At 40.7% G+C, this 20,762-nt stretch overlaps 1 long non-coding RNA gene across 1 annotated transcript; it reads right to left on the reverse strand.

Moving 5' to 3' along the window:
* Positions 1 to 5,601: 5,601 nt before the first annotated feature.
* Positions 5,602 to 6,448, reverse strand: LOC109169055. The gene is made up of 3 exons (XR_002052164.1): positions 6,322 to 6,448; positions 5,755 to 5,826; positions 5,602 to 5,615 (listed from the first exon to the last, which is right to left on the reverse strand). It is a non-coding gene; the product is annotated as an uncharacterized LOC109169055 (long non-coding RNA).
* Positions 6,449 to 20,762: the final 14,314 nt, after the last annotated feature.

The raw sequence follows: 20,762 nt of genomic DNA on the forward strand, positions 1-20,762 counted from the left end.
ATGCCTTTGGTATTGTTTTATTTTGCTTCCCCATTTTTTTAACCATTCCCCAATTGCACAGTGTTGTTTCGTGCCTTTGCACATCGTTTCTGGTATTTTGACCAATATTACACATATGCTTCCTCTTGCATTGCACATCACTTCAAGTTTTCTTGCAATCATGCACATTCCATCGGGGATTGCTACTGGTTGCACATTCACGTACGGAGTCGTTGCACGATTCCTGGCTAATGAATATATTGCATTTCTATAACCTTCGTTGTTGCACATCCAACTTTAGGGTTTACTACTGGTTGCACGTTCAAGTACGGGGTCGTTGCACGATTCCTGATTTATGAATAAATAGCATTTCTATATTCTTCATCTTTGCACATTCCAGCTTTGTGTGTTACTACTGTTTGCACTTTCGAATATTGAGTCGCTGCATGAATTCTAACTCATAAATAAATTTCATTTTTATAACCTTCATCTTTGCACATTCCATCTGTTGGAGTATCTACTGTTTGCACATTCAAGTACGAAGTCGTTGCACGAAAGCTGAATTATGAAAATCCATTTCACGTTTCTAAACTATTGCATATTCACGTATTTTGGGTTCTTTTACGCCTTTGTTAGTAGCCCGGTGCGTGTTTGTGAACCTAATGTTGGGAATCGCGCGCAATCCCAGTATAACTACACTTTTAAGATCAAAAATAAGTTAATGCACATTTGCAAACAAAACAATTCTTCCTGGCCAATTTCAATGTTCTAGTACCAGTCGTCATCTACCTTATTCGTGTGTCTTTTAGGCATAAAAAAACTAATTCCCAATCTCAGATAAAACCACTTTCTCCAATTGCATTCTTTCTCATATTTTCCACTCAACAAGTACGCTACACCTGTTGCGTGAATTCTCCCTGGTCGAATATAGGTGAGCTTTGAAGGTTTTTGCCGTGCTGCTCATTACACTCGCTGAGCAGGATCTCCTTCATGTACCTCATTCTAAATGTTTCGATTGTGGATTTGTCTCCTTTGCGTAGTCCACATTCCCAATTCCTAGCTTGCTCCCCTATGAAGCACTCCATGTGCGTCATTGCATACACACCACTATCTGGACTTTCTTTGGCATTCCTCCATGGCATTAGCATTCTTTTTGGTTCCATGTGTAGTATTTCAGCTGCCCGTTTATAGTCCTTGTTGTCGTCTATAAAGCACCCAAGCATGTCTTTCTGCGTACATAACACATTCGGTTAGTATCTCATATCCGGGCACCATCATTCATTATATAAAACTGTAGCATAACTCTTACATATTTTCATACATGCAAAGCAGGCACTTCATTGCACATTGAATAGTGTTTCAAATGCATAACGGGTATAAATACCGATGCTCAGTACGGTAGTCCGTTGGTGTACTCTCATATCATAACATCTTCAAAGTATATACTACTCTATACGCTCATCTACCATTACTCTTTTTACCATCACTCATGCATTCTTTTTTAAATCACATTACTGTTCAACTACTTTATCTTTTTTTTTTTTTTTTCGAATTATAACCCAATTAATTTTACAAACATATAATGCGTGGTGCTTACCAAATCTGCAGGGATTTTGCCATATTTTTGTTCTTTTTTCCCAGCTGATGAACTGTCAATTATTTGCATTTTTCCTCCCCTCACATCCACGGCGATGATATAGTAGTGAGACTTGTCAAGTATTGGGAATAGAAACTACATTGCACGTTTAGCTCAAATGCTTAGCAAGTATTTTGGTAAAGTAGGCAGAAACAAATTAACACCTATTCACTGTGTTTTTGGCATTCTAACTTACCATGTCAACTTCCGGCCACGACCTGTATGGGCTGAACGCTAGCTCGTCTCTCATTTTCCTTTTAAATGACTCAAGGCGCTGTGCTCGTGTCTCTGTGTACCCCACCACTGTTTCCATCTGCACATGCATACGTATTAATATTAAATCAATTGTAATATTAAATACTATTCGTGCATTTCAAAACTTCCTTTCTTTTCAATTTGTTTACCGTAATTTTTGTTGACCTAAAGAATCTATGCGGATGGTGGTCTGGTTTTTTGCGCTCTTTGTCATTTAACACACTTGCCTATGTGTCTATTACTGTCTCATTCACCTCTTTGTCCTTGTCCAGCGTTGTAACACCCCAGATTTTCAAGACATTTAAAACTTATAATAAAGGTAGAATCTTATTAAATCCCAAGATATAAATACAAGCGTTCGGGGTGCTATGCCACACCTGGGCTAGAGAACCCAAGTGCACAGGCTAACTAACTAATATCCTCAAAGCGTAAATACGTAAACGTGGCACGCAGGCCAAAAGGGAAACTATCTACTCCTAAGTTCTAGCGCACTCCAGTGACTTAATCTTCTGTGCCTGAAAGCCAAATATATCTGTTCAGCGAGAGATGCTGGTAACCCACTCCAACGCGTTGAAATACAATACATATAGAGATATATATAGATATACGAAAACCATTTTGAGCATGAAGATATATCCTACGAACTCTAGCTTTAAAACCGGGAATGACTCGACAGATAAGGCCAGACACAAGCAACAGTCATAACAAGCATATGCAGTTCACAATAGATAAGGCAGATAAGGCAAAGCATAAACAATGATCATAACCCAACATGAACAATCCCCAATATAATCCCATGGTCACATCCCCCAAGACACTCGTAATCCCAACTCGTCCATGTCACCGCACATAACACACTTTGTTGGCGCCACAGGACCAATCGCATGCCCATACATGAGGGTCAGCGCATATAGCTCTGACACGGCCCCGCAGCACCCTGCCCCGTATCGCAACACGGAGGGGTCGATCGCAACCGACCGATGAACCGCAGCTCATCATAGTGTTTGATCGCAACCAAACAGTGGACCGCAGCCCAAGAGAATGTCATCTGACCGCAGCCAGGAAAAAGGACGAACCGCAGCTCGTATAAAAACGTTTGATCGCAACCAAACGGTGGACCGCAGCCCAAGAGTATCAATCTGACCGCAGCCAGCTTCTGAACCGCAGCTCAGGATAACCAATCCGATCGCAACCGAATTGGGGTAACACACACACATAACACATAGCACGCACATGCAACCCATATTACACATTGGGAAGGGGGAGAAAGCGCATAACAAAACCTATGCGTGATCCATCACATACTAAGAATAGTCCTAAGGGGTTCATACTCCTTCCACCTAGGTCAACGGGATACCAATTCAACTAGCATGCAATATAATAGACTCATAAACCTACGAACGGTACCCGAAACATCAAACTAGACATAGGCACGATAAACGGAGTCCGTTGGGACACCACGGGGAACGGGGGAACATCAAACGGGGAAGCCGGGATCCCAAGGTGGGATAATTTCCAGCGGGTAGCCGGTGGGTGGGGGGCCACCCGCCGGAAACTACTATTCCGGGCAGCGGGTCGCCGGCGGGCAGCTGCCCGCCAACCGGCTACCCGCTGCCGGGCGGTGTTTCACGGCCGTGGGTAGGTGGCGGGTCCCCTACCCCCCCCCCACCTACCCCCCGCTGACTCTTTTCATCACTTTTGCGTCCCGGGAACCATTGTGGAACCCGAAACCATGCTTAGACACCTTACAACGCGATTAACGACAACACGTAGACAATTAACGGATCAAATACGAGAAACGAACGGCACATAACCTATCATGTTTTTCTAGACATAATCAACACCCAAACATGCGATTTCCCCACCCGACAAACCAAGAATAATATCATACGATACAACCTAGGGTTCTAATCACTTTTATATCAACAAGAATACGATTCGTCTTCTAATTGCAAGATTCGGTAAGAATAGCACATAAACATCAAGAGCATCACACAATCATTAAGAACAACACCTAATCATCAAGAATTCCGTATAATCATCAAGGACACCATAATTATCAAGAATCTCCCAATATCAAGATTATCAAGATCCCTCATGGGATCATCACATCATACATTAATAATCATCATCATATTTTGCCAATCACAATAATATGGGGGAAACCCTAAGGGGGAATCATAGCTATGAAAATAGGTTTTGTTGAGACATGGGTTACCTCTTAGCCTTAATTAATTCCTTGGCTATGAAGGATCTTTCTTTAAGCTTTCTTGATTTCTTGATTTCTCCTAAGGGGATTCTTGGAACTCTTTGGGTGGTGAGAGATTATTGTGGTGGGGATTCTAGGTGCCTCCTAAGTTCCCTATTTATATATTTAAGACTCCTAGTTAGGGCCTGAATGGTATGGGTTTACTAATTCTATTCCTTATAGGGCTAGGGCTTGTTTTAGGGATAAGGGTCCGTGGTCCATAGTGGACCATATTAATTAAAGAGGATCCTAATCATAATCTGAATAGTAAAAGGCCTACTTCCTTTATTCCTAACAGGCTTAAGATTCTTATTCGGGCAAGGGTCCACGGTTCATGGTGGACCTTACTAATTAATTAAAGGTAAACCTAACATAATTAAATCATATTTAATTATTATTAACGGGATTAATTAAATAATTAATCCGGGATTGAAGGCCGTAACACGGGGTGTTACAAGCGTCATCATGTCCGACCTAAATGCTCGCTGTCCCTTGAAGTAGAACACCTCCTCGTTCCTGGTCATTAACAAAGCTTTTCAATTATAATTTAATTCATGAACCAAGATCTTCTAATGCTTTTGTATTTAGTCTTTCTTACACATCAGCTTCCATAGACTCTATCAGCCACTGCCTCACGTCATTTGGTGTAGGTGAGTACCAGTTTGTGAGTTCTCTTCGGGCCACACGAATATCCTCGTCGGCCGTACCAGTGTTACGTGGTAACTGGGACGTATTGCCTTCGGTTATTGGCATTTTCATTGGTGCACCTTGCAATTCAACTCTTTGCTCTCCTTCGTTCACTCCCAATGGGTTGAGCAGTTGCTGTAGAATGTATTTTCAAATTGTATTTTTCAATTCTTCACTAAATAATGATGTTATTGTCTATTCTTTTGTACTTGTTACCTCAGCTGGTGTGTGGAATGATTCTTCTTCCTGGTTTTTCGCCCGGTCGCCTTCGTTGCCCTCAATCTCGCCTACACCATCTCTTTCCCCATTCGCATCAGTTTCCTTGTTTATCTCGTTCTGCTCCTGTGTCAACCCTAAGCTGAATGACGGCATGCCAGCTTGCGTATCGTTTTCTGCCATGCCCAACCTCGCCTCAAGCTCGCCTACACCATCTCTTTCCCCATTCACATCATTTTCCTTGTTTATCTCGTTCTGCTCCTGTGTCAACCCCAAACTGAATGATGGCATCCCAACTTGGGCATCGTTTTCTGCCATACCCCCCTCTACCTCATCGACTTCCATCCTTTCTGATGCGGTCCTCAATGACTCTTCTACATTTTCAGCATGGTTTGGGTTGTGCATAGTAGTGCACATTGCCTTAACTACTACATATCCCTGCCCAATTCTTAGCAACATTCTGCTGGCGTCCAATAGCATCTCAAATGTGGTATGGTGTATCGTGCATTCGCCTGCGTTGTCGGCAAGTGTAGTTAGGTCTTTGACGTTCTGTATTACTTGTTGCGCCCCTTTTTCAAACATGTCCTCCATTGCCTGAAATACAGTGTATTGTGATTTATCACAATCTACATTTCATAACTGCTATGTAATAATTGTTGTATGTGCAAGTTCATGCAATATTTATCATTTTGTATTGCATTATTCTTATGAAGTGAGGCGTTTGAAATTTTACCTTGATCCGATCATCACCTTCATCTTCTTGATTTTCTTCCATAGGTTCATGTTGTGCACCATTGCCTCCATCCTAGTATCATCACGTACGAATATTATTTTCTAGTATCATTTTGAATTAATTAATTGTGCACTACCACTTCTTGTAAGTGTGCAAGCAGAATACTTGGACATTGTGTGAAAGTAATTCTTTTTAAAAAAAAAAAAAAGTTTTCCCATATTCTAACCTGTGCAATTTGACCTTTCACTTTGTGCAACCAGTTACCAACAGGTTAGGTTTCGCACTATGTTATTTGCACTACCCCATGTGCCTGGTGTGCAACGCGTTTCTTTTCCCCTACTTTGATATTAATAAATTGTGCACTACCACTTCTAGTAAGTGTGCAAGCTAAATACTTTTAAGTGTGCAAGCAGGACAGAACAAAATTACTTTTAATTCTGCACTGCCACTTCATTGCGCATTCCCCCTTCTCCTAAGTGTGCAAGCAGAACAGAATTCCTTTTAAATGCAAGAATAAACTGTGCATTCTCATATTACAAATAATTCCAATAACCCATTTGTGCTCACCTCATTCATTACCGCCTCCGTTTCCAATGCCAGCTCAATGTTCCCTAATCCAAATCCGCCCTTTTTAATCTCTGCAAATTCTCAATCATTCAACAGCTTTGATGTCCATCCTTTGAACGCGGGCCTCCCTCGCTCGACGTAGCGTGTGGAGTTCACAATCGTATCTACATACAGCATCTGCCAAAACATACAAAGGGTGTGCTTATTAAAATACGTGAATTACTGTAGTGGTCAATGGACTACGTTTTCAGAGTGTTGTATAATACTTTAAATGTTTAATCACTAAAACTTTGCTGGTTACCGTTATAAATGTAATTTTGCAATTCCTCATTTTAAGTAACTTAACAGAATTAGATGACTGATGTAGATTACTGATTGATTCAGATAAGAGACCAGTCAGTAATGATAAATCATGAAGAGAGTATACGAGAAAGATAACCGCACAAAAGCCAAAGACACATAATGTTTACCCAGTTCGATACGGTGTGTATCTACGTCTGGGGGACGATCACATATGCGTCCAATCCACTAAATCATAAACCAATGTACAAAGGTAGATATACAATAATCTTACCCAAGTACCCCACACAAGGTTCAAACCCAGTCTACACAAGTCTAGTAGATTGTTGAAGATGGAGAGCCATGCATACAGAAGCTAATGAAATCCCTTCACTTGGAGAGCCACTCTGATGCAGTCCACTTCAATGACGCTCTATAAAGTTGTTCCCACAACAGTGTGATCACAGTGTCCTTTCGTTTAAGCAGCAGTAACTATTCTCAAGTTCATCATCTTAATCACCGTGAACATATTGTATTGAGAAGATACATGACAATCAAAGATCTAATCTCATGTAGCAGATATGGAGTGTTTCTTCTTACTTTCGGCGTAACCCTAATTCTCCTCGAATAAGGGTACTTATAGATCCTTCAAAAACCACTCTCCATAGATGTCTTTGATTGTAGAAGGTAGGACTATAAAAGAGGAATGTAATCTCAGAAGATTAGGTCCATACCTTTCTTAAGAATATACGCTAATCATCTTTCCATATGAGTCTGATAATACCGCGTAAGCCTTTTAAGAAACCAGCTTCCTAAATCAGATCTTCAGTGTCAGTCCTTCTGTTGTTGCTTCTGATTGATCAGTTATCCATAGAGATAAACGGACAGACTCTAAACCTATCTTAGTATGCCATAATAATATTGCCAATTATAATATGGGGTTTTTGAACATTTAAAAACACTAACAAACTCCCCCTTTGGCTATTATTTGGCAAAACAACTCGACTAGAAACTTAAGGAACTAAGATAGGTTATTATAAAGAAGCAACCTATATGTCCAAACAGATTACATATAATGAAAACAGAAACATAGGATCCAAAATAGTTTAGGATCAAAAAACATAAACGCCCAGCCAGGGCCAGAAGGGACTCAAACAAAAACCAAAAAAAAATAAAAAATAAACTCCCCCTGAGTTCATACTACTCCCCCTTTTTGCCAATTGTAGCCAAAGATCAAGCATTGGAGGGAGAGTCACTATCAGACTTCACAGGATCAGCAGCAGCAGCAGCTTCAGTCAGGCTCAAACGAAGAAGAACAGTAGCTAGCTCAGTACGGGCACCTGTCAGTTGCTTTGAAATAATGCTGTGCACCATCTCAAGATCAGCAACTCTTGCCTTCAGCTGTATGGAAACATGAACATCCTTAGCATGAGGAGAGTCATCAGGCACAGCATCTAGTTCAGGATTGGATGGGACAGTCACAGGAACAACATCCCGAATGTGATCTCCAGACAGAAGATGTTTATCAACAGTATAAAGCAGCGTTGGGCTAATCACTTCACTGGGCATAGGCTCAAGGCCCTGAGTGGTAAGGATGCCAAAAATCAGATTTGGGAAGGGTAGTCTTACCTTCTGTTCGCGTGGGTGAATCAGGGTGAGGATGTGATAGTAAATCCATTTGCCCAGATCAAGTTGCATCTTTGTTTCAATTCGAAATAAGAACCCAGCCAGAAGCTTGCCAACTGTGTGAAAATGGGCTGATGGGAGCCAGTTGTGAAGAGCTAGGTGGTGTAAAATCACATATATGGACGTGAGATGGGAGCTTTGCAGATAGTCCTTGTCACCCGTAGGCCATGATTCTGTATGCCCACCGGTCAGAGTTTTGGCAACTAAGTCCCAGTCAGTAACAGCTTCTTCTTGAACTGCTGGCAAGCCATAGTATTCATTAATCATATCCGGCCCAAAAACATACCACCTTCCTCTGATAAAGATCTGCATCGGTCGTGGCCCTGTGAGAACGTCAATCTCATTATTGAGATTGCAATAGAATTCATATGTGAGCAGCTTAGAGTAAGGGTAGATGTCCGTGACAGTTTCCAACAATCCTACTTCATTCAGCAAGGGCAGAATGTCACAAACGGAGTTCAGCTGGTTCTCATCCACCAATCTTTGAACAATAAGATCCCTTCTAACCATAGTGGCCCATTTGGTCTGTGCAGCAGGAGATACAAACTGAGGCCGGTAAACAGATGGGTCAGTTTCTTCAACATGTGGGACCTCAGGGGTGATACTTCGACCTCTCGATCGAGTGGATGGCTTCCCTTTTCTGACAGAAGGGGCTGGTACAGAGGTAGCTTGAACAGCAGTAGATCCTTTTTGCTTAACAGACGATCGCAGAGTCTTAAACACTTGTTGAACAGGCGGGTTTCCTTCAGGCTTAACATTCTCATTCAACTTTCTCTTCTTCTCAGGCTGATCCACATCAGCATTATCATCACCGGTCTCAACAACAACCTTTACCGGGACATTCTTCCTTTTTGACCGTCTTGTTTCCTTGGTTGGGGACTGAACCGGAGTCACAGAGTGGCTAGAATCAGAAACATTTGCAGACGAGCTTCCAATAATATTCGAAATCTCTCGAATTTTGAAATTCGTGGAGTCAGGATGAGCAGTTGCCTCAACAGTTGGAACATCAGATTGAAGTGCTTGAGATCCATACACTTCAGCCAGTATTTTATCATCTTCACTGGAGGATTCGGAAGGATGAATCACTCGATATGGTTGAGGGATGGAAGCAGATGGTAGCCCAGCAAAGTGTTGCACATGTTCCAGACTCTCTCCAAAAGATGTTGCAGTGTAAACAGGAATTCCACCTGTTTTCTCAGACTTGTGGGGGCTTGATAAATCAACAGTTTCAACAGTAGCAGGTAAAGCAGGAGTATCAACAGCAGAACAAGTTTCTTTAGTTTCATCAATATTCTCAGCAGGAGGTAGAGCAATATTATCAGGAGAGTAAACGACTAAACTCAGTGGATTTAGCTCATCAGTGGACTTTGTTTTCTCATCAGACACATGCAAGACATCAGTTTTCATACCAACAGATTCACTCAAAGGCAGAGATAAAGAATCAACATTCATAAGAGGCTTCTCGGAATCCAAAGCAGTTAAATTTTCAGAAATAACAGGCACACAAGATGGGGTAGTAGAAACATCAGGTTTATCTGGTGAAATTTCAATAGGAGTTTCAGAAAAGTTTGACCTGTTTCAGAGGATCTCCTGTCTGTGTGTTGCCTCTTTTTGAGCAGCTGCGAGATACAGAGGTTGCGCCTCCTCTTGCCATCGAGAGGCCTCAACCAATTCTAGGGCTCGATGTGCAAAGTATTGGAGGAATGCCCCGGCCCGATTTCCATCCAAGGGTTCTGGAATATATGCAGGAGAAACTTCATCACTGGCTTCAGAAACCATCATAAGCAGTTCAGTCGCATCATCTTCAGACCATTCTGTATAAAACTCTGGGTAATAGGTCATCACAGTTACTAAAATCTCGTCGCGAAGTAGAGGATCAAGTTTGAGCTTCTTCTTCATAGCAAACTGCAGCAGCATCTGAATATGCTTAAGGGCCACCTCCGGAGAGTGTGTCTTGCTTCCAAGTTTGATAATGATGTTTCTTACAGGGTCTGCCATTGAAGGTTATGTGCGAAGAGAAGAGCAGATCACTGAAGGCAGATATGCAAGAGAGATAGAAAGCTGAGAGCTGTGGTGATCGAAGATGTGTTTTTCTTCTTGACCCGGTATCAAATAGGCTTAAGGGTGATGAACCCTAATTAATGCGGCTTGTCAAATATCATGCATACGCGATTGATTGACACAACGGTACAACTCCTTTTTAGGAAGGAAACGAAACCCAAGAAAATTTGAAATTCGAAAAGAAATTAAGATCTTTTAAGATATCTCTGAGAAGCATAATGTTAAATAATCTTCTTAACATAAATAGAGAGGAGTCTTTAAGGAAAGTCAAATCATAACACTGACCCGTATACACCAACTCCTCTCTGACGGACCAACTGCTTTAATCAGTCAATTCTGCAAATTCCCAGAGCAGATCTGAGAATTTCAAAACGATTAGCATCCAATGGCTTAGTCAGAATGTCCGCTTGTTTGTCAGTCTGAATGTATTCCAATTCAATTTCCTTGGATTCAACCAGGTCTCTGATGTAATGATGCCTGATGTCAATATGCTTCGTTCTAGAATGTTGAACAGGATTATTGGAGATGTTAATAGCACTGACATTGTCACAGAAGAGTGTCATTGTTCCTTGAGTAAGACCATAATCCAGAAACATCTGTTTCATCCATACCAACTGAGTACAGCAACCACCTGCAGCTATGTATTCTGCCTCTGCAGTGCTTAGAGAGATTGAATTCTATTTCTTGCTTAGCCATGATACTAAGTTTTTACCAACGAAGAAACATCCTCTAGAAGTACTTTTCCGATCATCAATATTTCCTGCCCAATCAGCATCACAGTATGCAACCAGATTCAGTTCACTGTCCTTGGAATACCAGAGTCCATACTGTATCGTTCCTTTAATGTACTTCAGAATGCGTTTTGCAGCTATCAGATGAGATTCCTTTGGATCAGATTGATACCTTGCACAGATTCCTACACTGAACATTATGTCTGGTCGATTGGCTATTAGATACAGCAGACTGCCTATCAAGCTACAATAGACTGTGTTATCCACTAATGCACCAGTTTCATCTTTCGATACTTTTGTAGAGGTGGAGATAGGTGTTCTGGATGATTTACATGATTCCAGATCAAACTTTTTGACAAGATTCTTTGCATACTTCTCTTGTGAAATAAAGTATCCTTCAGAACTTTGCTTGACCTGTAGACCTAGGAAGTATGTCAGTTGACCAACCATGGACATTTCAAACTCTTCCTTCATCACTTTTACCAACTCATCAGTGTATTTCTGCAGGGTTGATCCAAACACAATGTCATCAACATAGATTTGAGCTATGGTTACATGACTTCCAGTAGTTTTTACAAACAGAGTTTTGTCAACACTTCCGCGTTTATACCCATGCTGGAGCAAATACTATGTCAGTCGGTTCATACCATGCCCGTGGGGCTTGTTTAAGACCATAAAGAGCTTTTCGAAGCTTATAGACATAAGAATGATGTTCTGGATCTTCAAAACCCTTAGGTTGAGCCACATAAATATCTTCATGGAGATACCCATTCAGAAATGCTGTCTTGACATCCATCTGATATAATGTAAATCCCAAAATGCATGCGACAGCCAGCAAGATTCTGATTGACTCGAGTCTAGCTACAGGAGCAAAAGTCTTGTCATAGTCAATCCCTTCAATCTGAGTGTAACCTTGAGTAACTAACCGAGCTTTGTGTCTGGCTATATTCGGCTTGATCAGTTTTATTTTTAAAGATCCACTTCGTTCCAATTACGTTGACATCATCAGGTCTTGGTACAAGATTCCAGACATGATTCTGCTCAAACTGATGTAGTTCCTCCTGCATTTCCTTGATCCACAGATCATCTTGTAAGGCTTCTTTGACATTTCTGGGTTCTATCTTTGAGGTATAGCAAGCAGACCCAGATATTTCTGTCAGATTATTTCTTATTCTGCTTCTGGTCTTCATCCCATCTGATGGATCTCCAATAATGTTATCTGATGGATGGTTTTTCTGAGTTCTGGTGGGTTTGTCTTTACCAGCATCATTCATGAGATCTATCTCCTGTTCTGAACTTTCTTGATCTTCATCTGACGATTCTTGTGGTTTGAGTTGACTGTTGTTATTACTCGCATCTGGATCACTTAGAGAAGACTCTATCACTGTTGAGTCTACTGATTCTTCTGGGTTGTCATCGATAACCACGTTTACTGACTCCATCACAGACTGAGTCCTCTTGTTGTAGACTCTGTAGGCACGACTGTTCGGAGAGTAGCCAAGGAAGATGCTCTCATCACTCTTGGGTTTGAACTTCCCTCTTTGTTCTCTATCGGCCATCACATAACACTTTGTCCCAAACACATGAAAATATTTCAGATTTGGCTTCTTTCCCTTCTAGATCTCATAAGGAGTTTTCGTTGTTCCTGGTCTAAGGTAGACCCTATTTATAGTATGACATGCTGTGTGAACTGCTTCAGCCCAGAAGCGTTGTGGCAGATGTGGCATGTAGCATAACTCTAGCCATTTCCTGTAAAGTTCGATTCTTTCTTTCCACTACTCCATTCTGTTGAGCAGTTCTAGGAGCTGAGAACTCATGTGATATACCATGCTCGGAGCAGAAGTCTGAATATAGTGAGTTTTCAAATTCCTTTCCATGATCACTCCTCAATCTCTGAACTTTTATAATGGACTGATCCTTTTCCTTCTGAACTCTTATGCACAGAGTCTTAAAGGCCTTGAAAGCTTCTGTCTTTTCTCTCAGAAAGTATACCCAGCTGTATCGAGAGAAGTCGTCTAAACACACAAATATGTACTTCTTTCCCCCAATACTTTCAGTCTGTGTTGGCCCCATAAGGTCTATATGGACAAGATCTAGGCATTTCTCAGTGGTGATACCTCTTACTGCTTTGTGTGGAGTTCTGATTTGTTTCCCAATTGCACATGCGCCACAGATTTTTTCTGGATCAATTCTGATCTTAGGTACACCTTTTACTGCTTCCAGTTTTATCAGCTTATCCATATCTCTGAAGTTTATGAGACTCAGTCGTCTATGCCATAGTTTTGATTCATCAGATTTGGATAGATGACAGGCAGTGTCATTTGTCAAAACATAACAATTGTCTGAGGACCGAGTTCCTTCCATGACAAGTTGATTTGCTTTGTCACTAACTCTGTAGTAGTTACGATCGAAGCACACATTCCAATTTTGATCACACAACTTACTGATGCTAATTAGATTTGCTTTCAACCCACTGACTAGCAGGACTTCTTCTAATTTAGGTAAGCCTGGTACATTTAGGATACCTTTCCCCACGATCTTACCTTTTTGTCCATCTCCATATGTTACAGCTCCACTGCTAGGTTGAACAGCCATCAGACACTTAATATTTCCGGTCATATGTCTGGAACATCCACTGTCGAAATACCATCTAGCATCAGTTGTAGATGCAGTCAGAACAATGGTGGGGTAGCAGATAACTTCTGACTTTCTAACCCAAACCTGTCTAGTGAATGGTGTAATAGTCTTATTCTGATATTTTTCCTTCCTTTGATCTCTGTAGAGAAAATAACACTCAGGTCGAGTATGACCTTTTGTTTGACAGTAGTGACAAATGGGAGTGTAATATTTAACTTTGACAATCTTATTTTTGAACCTCGAATAATGAGATTGATGAGTTGATCTGGCCAGGTCAGTATCAGTATTCTGATCATACCTCCTTCCCTTGTTTTGTACTGACTGAGATGATTGTCCTTGTTCATACCTGTGATCAGCAGTGGTCTTAGACATTCCCTCTTTGATGAACTTTGGTGCGTTATTCGAAGATTCTCCTTGTTCAAATCCCAGACCCTTTTTATCATTAGGATTTCTGCCAGAGTCTAGAATCTTATCTAAGGTAGATGTGGTGTCCATCATCTGGATATTTTTCTTCAAGCTCTCCAATTCCTTGATTAGTTTTCCTTCTCTGGACCGTATCTGAGTGATGAGATCTTCTTTTATGACCAGTTCTGCATTCGATTTCTTTAGAAAATCATCTCTTTGCTTCAGCTCGTCATTCAGATTCTTATTCACTTTCACAGGTTGTTCCCAGCTAGTAACAAGTTTTGCAAATTCTGTCTCAAGTTGAGTATGTCTCTCTTCAAAATCATCAGTTGATATATATGATTCTTCATCAGATTGATCTCCGTCTGACTGAAGGTCTGTAGCAGTAAAGAAAGCTACAAAGTTTCCTACATTATCATCTGATTGATCATTTGAGGTTTCCTCCTCATCATCACTAAGAGTAGCTACAGACATAGCCTTTTTCCTTTTAAGATATGTTGCACATTCAGCCTGTATGTGACCGTATCCTTCACATTCCCTACATTGCACTGACCGATTGAGGGGTTTTCCTGTGTCTGTGGAACTGTTTTTGTTTTGTCTTGATCGCCTAGTCTGAGATTGATTGTTTTGTGAGAAAGGTGCTGTTTCTACCTTTTGATATGAGGAGTTGTTGCCTTTGTATTGTGTCCTGGTAGGCTGACCTTGACCCTTTCTGTTGAAACCTTTTAAAGTTTTCTTGAAGTTTTTGGTTAGAAGAGCTAAGGTTTCATCATCTATGTCGTCTGTGTCAGATTCTCGATCAGCCTCAGCCACAAAGGCTACCGACTTTCCTTTCCTGTTGCTTCCAATATCATCATCAGCAAGAACTTCCAATTCGTATGTGTGTAAGCTTCCCATGAGTTCTCCTACAGTCTTCTTTTCCCAACCTGTGTGTTCCTGAATAGCAGTTACTTTCATTCGAAAACGTTTAGGTAAAGATCTAAGGATCTTTTTGACCACCCTCTCATCAGTGAACAGTTCCCCAAGAATTGAGGCTCGATTCATCAAGTTCTGAACCCTACTGTGGAAAGTTGAAATGGTTTCGTCTTCAATCATTCTGAGCGCTTCAAATTCTGACAGAACCATTTGCAGCTTTGACTGTTTGACATCACTGGTTCTTTCAAATCTGGTTTCAAGAATTTCCCATACCTTTTTAGCCTCTTTTACTCCTGTAATAAGCGTAAAAAAAAATTCATGCAGTGATCCTACAATTGAGTTCAATGCTTTGTTGTTCAGATCAGAGGGATTCATTTCATCGTCTGTCCAAGTCTACATGGGCTTTTCTTCAGCAACTCCTTGCGCATTCTGAGTAGTAGGCCGACTCCACCCAGTTAGGATGATGCGATAAACCCTGGTACCTTGTGCTTGAAGATATATCTCCATTCGAGCCTTCCAGAAAGAGTAGTTGTGACCATCTAGTTCTGGCGGTTTCATACTTGCGTCCATCCTGATTACAACAACCAGACAACGAACACACAGAGAGACTTGCACAAAAACAGAGAGAATGCAAAACTAAAACAGCCCTTCGGATCAAGTCACTATGTAGACTTAAAAGCTCTGATACCACATGTAATTTTGCAATTCCTCATTTTAAGTAACTTAACAGAATTAGATGACTGATGTAGATTACTGATTGATTCAGATAAGAGACCAGTCAGTAATGATAAATCATGAAGAGAGTATACGAGAAAGATAACCGCACAAAAGCCAAAGACATAGAATGTTTACCCAGTTCAATACGGTGTGTATCTACGTCTGGGGGACGATCACATAGGTGTCCAATCCACTAAATCATAAACCAATGTACAAAGGTAGATATACAATAATCTTACCCAAGTGCCCCACACAAGGTTCAAACCCAGTCTACACAGGTCTAGTGGATTGTTGAAGATGGAGAGCCATGCATACAGAAGTCCAATGAAATCCCTTCACTTGGAGAACCACTCTGATGCAGTCCACTTCAATGACGCTCTATAAGGTTGTTCCCACAACAGTGTGATCACAGTGTCCTTTCGTTTAAGCAGCAGTAACTCTTCTCAAGTTCATCATCTTAGTCACCGTGAACATATTGTATTGAGAAGATACATGACAATCAAAGATCTAATCTCATGTAGCAGATATGGAGTGTTTCTTCTTAATTTCGGCGTAACCCTAATTCTCCTCAAATAAGGGTACTTATAAATCCTTCAAAAACCACTCTCCATAGATGTCTTTGATTGTAGAAGGTAGGACTATAAAAGAGGAATGTAATCTCAGAAGATTAGGTCCATATCTTTCTTAAGAATATACACTGATCATCTTTCCATATGAGTCTGATAATACCGCGTAAGCCTTTTAAGAAACCAGCTTTCTAAATCAGATCTTCAGTGTCAGTCCTTCTGTTGTTGCTTCTGATTGATCAGTTATCCATAGAGATAAACGGACAGACTCTAAACCTATCTTAGTATGCCATAATAATATTGCCAATTATAATATGGGGTTTTTGAACATTTAAAAACACTAACAATAAATAGTATTGGCCCTCCAAACACCTTTTTCTTTTTTGTAGCACACTTTCCGTGGCATTCAACCAGCTCATCAACTACATACTTGCACCAATTTAAATCTTTAATCCTGCTCACATCTTTGGGTTCATGAAGGATGTCCTGAGTAGCATACCCATTCTGTTGTATGCATACCAGTACGCTACTCACCAATACTGCAAAATGCCTCCTAAATCACTCACCGCCGTCCTTTGCTTTAATTAACTCTACTCCAATCATGTATGGTGTAATTGTGTGGTCATCCTTGTTGAACTTTGCTCTCCATGTGTCTAGCTCTGCACATTGTGCATTCCTCCTTCTTTTTTGAATCACCATATTTCCTCGTGGGAATCCTAGTACTCTTTCCACATCTTCCTCTCTTATTTCCAACATCCGTCCCTGTCCTAAGTTTACTCTCTTTGTGCTTGCATCGAAGTTCTTCAACAACCAATTTCCCATTAGCAGGGGCGTGTCCTCCACATGTAACTGTAGCAAGCCTCCGAATACGATTTCCCGTACTGCATTTCGTTGCAAGGTACCAAATTTCTTTATTGGATCCACCAGATAACGAGCACTTGCATGTGTGTTGAAAGTTGGGAACCTTTTCTCCTCTTCAGGGAGCAACTCGTACTCACTACCTCCATGATTTTGTTGCGTTTGTGGCCTCCGTACTTGGACCGGTGGGCTAACAAAGTCATTGTCGGGATCCACGTTTCTTGCAACTGTTCCCTACTTGTTTGTGCTCTTCGCTTTCTTCCCTGCAAAATGTTAGGACTCCTTGTTCATTCTTAAAGTGGTTCCATTCTAACATTATGTTTGCACACAGATTATACTCAGGCTGTCACATCAACATTTCACAAAATTCAATGCTCGTTTGGTATTTTTGTATTCATTATTTAATTAAACTGCTTATTCCATATAATACTACACTAAATATTCCCGATCCACAGTTTTCTATGGCGCAACTACCTTTTCCACCAACACTTATTCCAATCTATCTCTTTTCATGCCAATATTTAATTCTGTTGTGCTATTAGTGGTCCCTACCTGTTGTTTTTATTCATATCATCACATTTATATGGATACCAATTGAAGTTTAACCACACCCTTTTTGCAATCTTTGTTAAAATCAAAATCTATACTTTCTGTCTCCATTATTTTTTTTCTTGGCAGTGTGTGGACCTTTTCATTTTGTGTAATCCTCTACATATTTGTGAGGTCTGACTCTTCTACACCGAGTACGGTGGCTGTACTACACTACACTTAACCCACCGTAATAAAAACCATTTAAACCATAATTGGTAAAAGCTTGTTGACAACACTTAACCATGTTTCCACTTCGTATCCCCCGTTCACCCTTGTTCCCGGTCTATATTTCCAGTCCTTACCCAACGGCGGCCCTCCAACCTAGTCCAATCTAATATTGTTACTCAACCCACTTCATCGCCCTCTGTAATTATCACAAAGATAAAACATAAAAAACAATTGGTTCGCACAACACCATTCAGTACGAATCCCCTTGTTCCTGCAATGTAATCGCCGCCCTCACCCACCACCGATAGTCGTAGTCAGTCGCCCTAATCCACACCCACCACCGGCCATTTTTTCATTACCCAAAAACACTCAGATTTGCACAGACACAGACCATTTGAACATGCCAAAATCACAAAAATTCGTTCCAAACTGGAATGCAAGTTTTCGTAAAAAATCAAAACGATAAACAACTCTTCGCTTACCGAGTTTTGTTGATGCTTCCAGAGATACACGCCTTTTACTCCTTCTCGCAGTTCCGTCCGCCATTTTTGTCGGCTCTAAACTATCGCGCAGCCCTTCAACATGATGTCCTTTGAGCTCTCGGATTCGCCGTTGGTCACTGTGCAATACGGACAGCCTCCCATATCTTTCGCCGATTAAACCCTACACGTTAATCCCCGACTTTTCGCTTTTTCCTTATATTAATTGCAAAAGTCGATTAACTCTTTTACTCTTTTACCCCTTACATTAATTTCTAATACTCTAACATACCAAAAGTCCACATGGTTTAATAACGTCCTTGTGCAATCTGGACCTTTAATTCCCTTGATCTGATGGTCACAACTTGACCACAATCCTCGCCTAATACCTTGACCTCACTTGAACCTCACCCTATATATATATATATATATATATATATATATATATATATATATATATATATATATATATAACAAATAAAAAAAAGGACCACTGCCGGCGCACTCGGCCGGAAGGAAAAAAAACCCCAGTTAGGAGACTCGGATGGAAAAGCCGGTCATGGAGAATCCGGTAGGAGAACGGCGAGAAGAAGAATCTGGTAGGAGAAACGAAGAGAATCCATAATGCGAGGGGACAGGGGAAATGGCGAGACTGTGACAACCCAAATTACTTTTCCCAAATTCCTATTTTATAAAGTATCAAAATAGAATTATTTATTCATTCGATGATTTATTCTAAGCTTTTGACCCGAAAGTCTATTTGAGATGTAACCGTATTTCTTCATATCAGTTTTTCCTAGCCTAAATGATTTTATTTGAGCCCAAGTGTATTCATTTTAGCCAAAGGTTTTGATTGAGCCCAAATTCATTTCAAGCCCAATCTTCTATATTTTTACCCAAACTAGAAACCCTACACCTTATATTTTATATCTAAATACCTAATTATCTAAATATAAATTATGTATATAAAATATATATGTTTTTATGTTGGGAAATAATCAGAAACCAAACAAAACCTTTGTCTGTTTCACGATATGGAGAAAGAGACAAGCAAGCTCAGTATCTCCCTTATTTTTTTCTCCTTCACCTCCCCCGTTTCTTCTCCTATCAGGAGATACGGATGGTTGACAAGTGGAGTCCATCTGTTGCTCTAGTTTGTTAGAAGCAGTTATCTTTCCCTCCCTTTCTTAGCTTTTAGAAACAGTGCATATAAAGCTTTGTATTCAGCAGTCTTTCAAATGTAATGTTGAATTCATTATGTTCCCCTTTCAATTTGTGTTCTCTTCTTGCTTCTCTGAATCATCACATGGTATCAGAGTTTTGAATGAAGTGATCTCCAAAGCATCATCCCTCAAAGGAAGCATGGCTCCCATCGACAATCGATCGACTCTGATCAGTAATCCGGCAACTGCGCCGGCAACTGCCACAAATCCTAACCTAAATCCCGCTCCGGGAACTCCTGCGCTCTACACCGATAAGTGTCCGAATATTGGGAGAGGTGAATTTCGATCCAAACCTTCAATCCAATCCCTACTTTCTGCATGCAAACAAAAATCTGGCGTTGGTGCTCGTTTCTACTCCGATGGACGGCTCAAACTGCCTCCCCTGGGCTAGGGCTATGACGATGGCTTTGTCCTGCAAAAACAAACTTGCGTTTGTTAACGGAATGATCACCAAGCCTGCGATAGACGATCGAAAGTATGATGTCTGGGAACGTTGCAACAACACAGTGGTATCGTGGATTGTTCTATCGTTATCACCGACTGTTGGTCGAAGTGTGCTCTGGATAGACACGACGTATAGAATCTGGAATGATCTGAAACAAAGATTTAGTCAACAAGATCTATTTCGAATCGCGGAAATTAAATGTGAAATCTATCGTCTCTCTGAATGAGTATTTCACTAAACAGAAAATCCTATGGGATGAGTTAATGATCCTTAGACCTACCATGTTGTGTGCAATCCGAAATGTCAATGTGGTAAAAAGGATTGATGAGATGAATGAACAAGCAGAGAAGGACAAAACTCTTTGTATTTCTGATCGGGTTGCATGATAGGTACACTGGAGCAAGAAATCAGATCATGCTCATGAGACCTTTACCTGATGTGTGTGAGCTTATTCGATGATATCACAACAAGAAAGGCAATTCCAGATGAGCACTACTGGTTTTGGAAGCCAACTTCATCAAGCAGGAGAAAATGGAAACAGTGGTAGTGTGTTTCTAGCCAATACTCACACTGGAAATCATCAGAACTATAAGAGGTTTCCTTCAGGCAACAAGAACTATAAGACATACACAAGATAAATGCTACAAGAAATATGGTTGTCCCCCTTGTTGGAAGCCAAG

This window comes from Ipomoea nil, unplaced genomic scaffold (assembly GCF_001879475.1).
Source record: "Ipomoea nil cultivar Tokyo-kokei standard unplaced genomic scaffold, Asagao_1.1 scaffold3245, whole genome shotgun sequence".
Classification (NCBI taxonomy): domain Eukaryota; kingdom Viridiplantae; phylum Streptophyta; class Magnoliopsida; order Solanales; family Convolvulaceae; genus Ipomoea; species Ipomoea nil.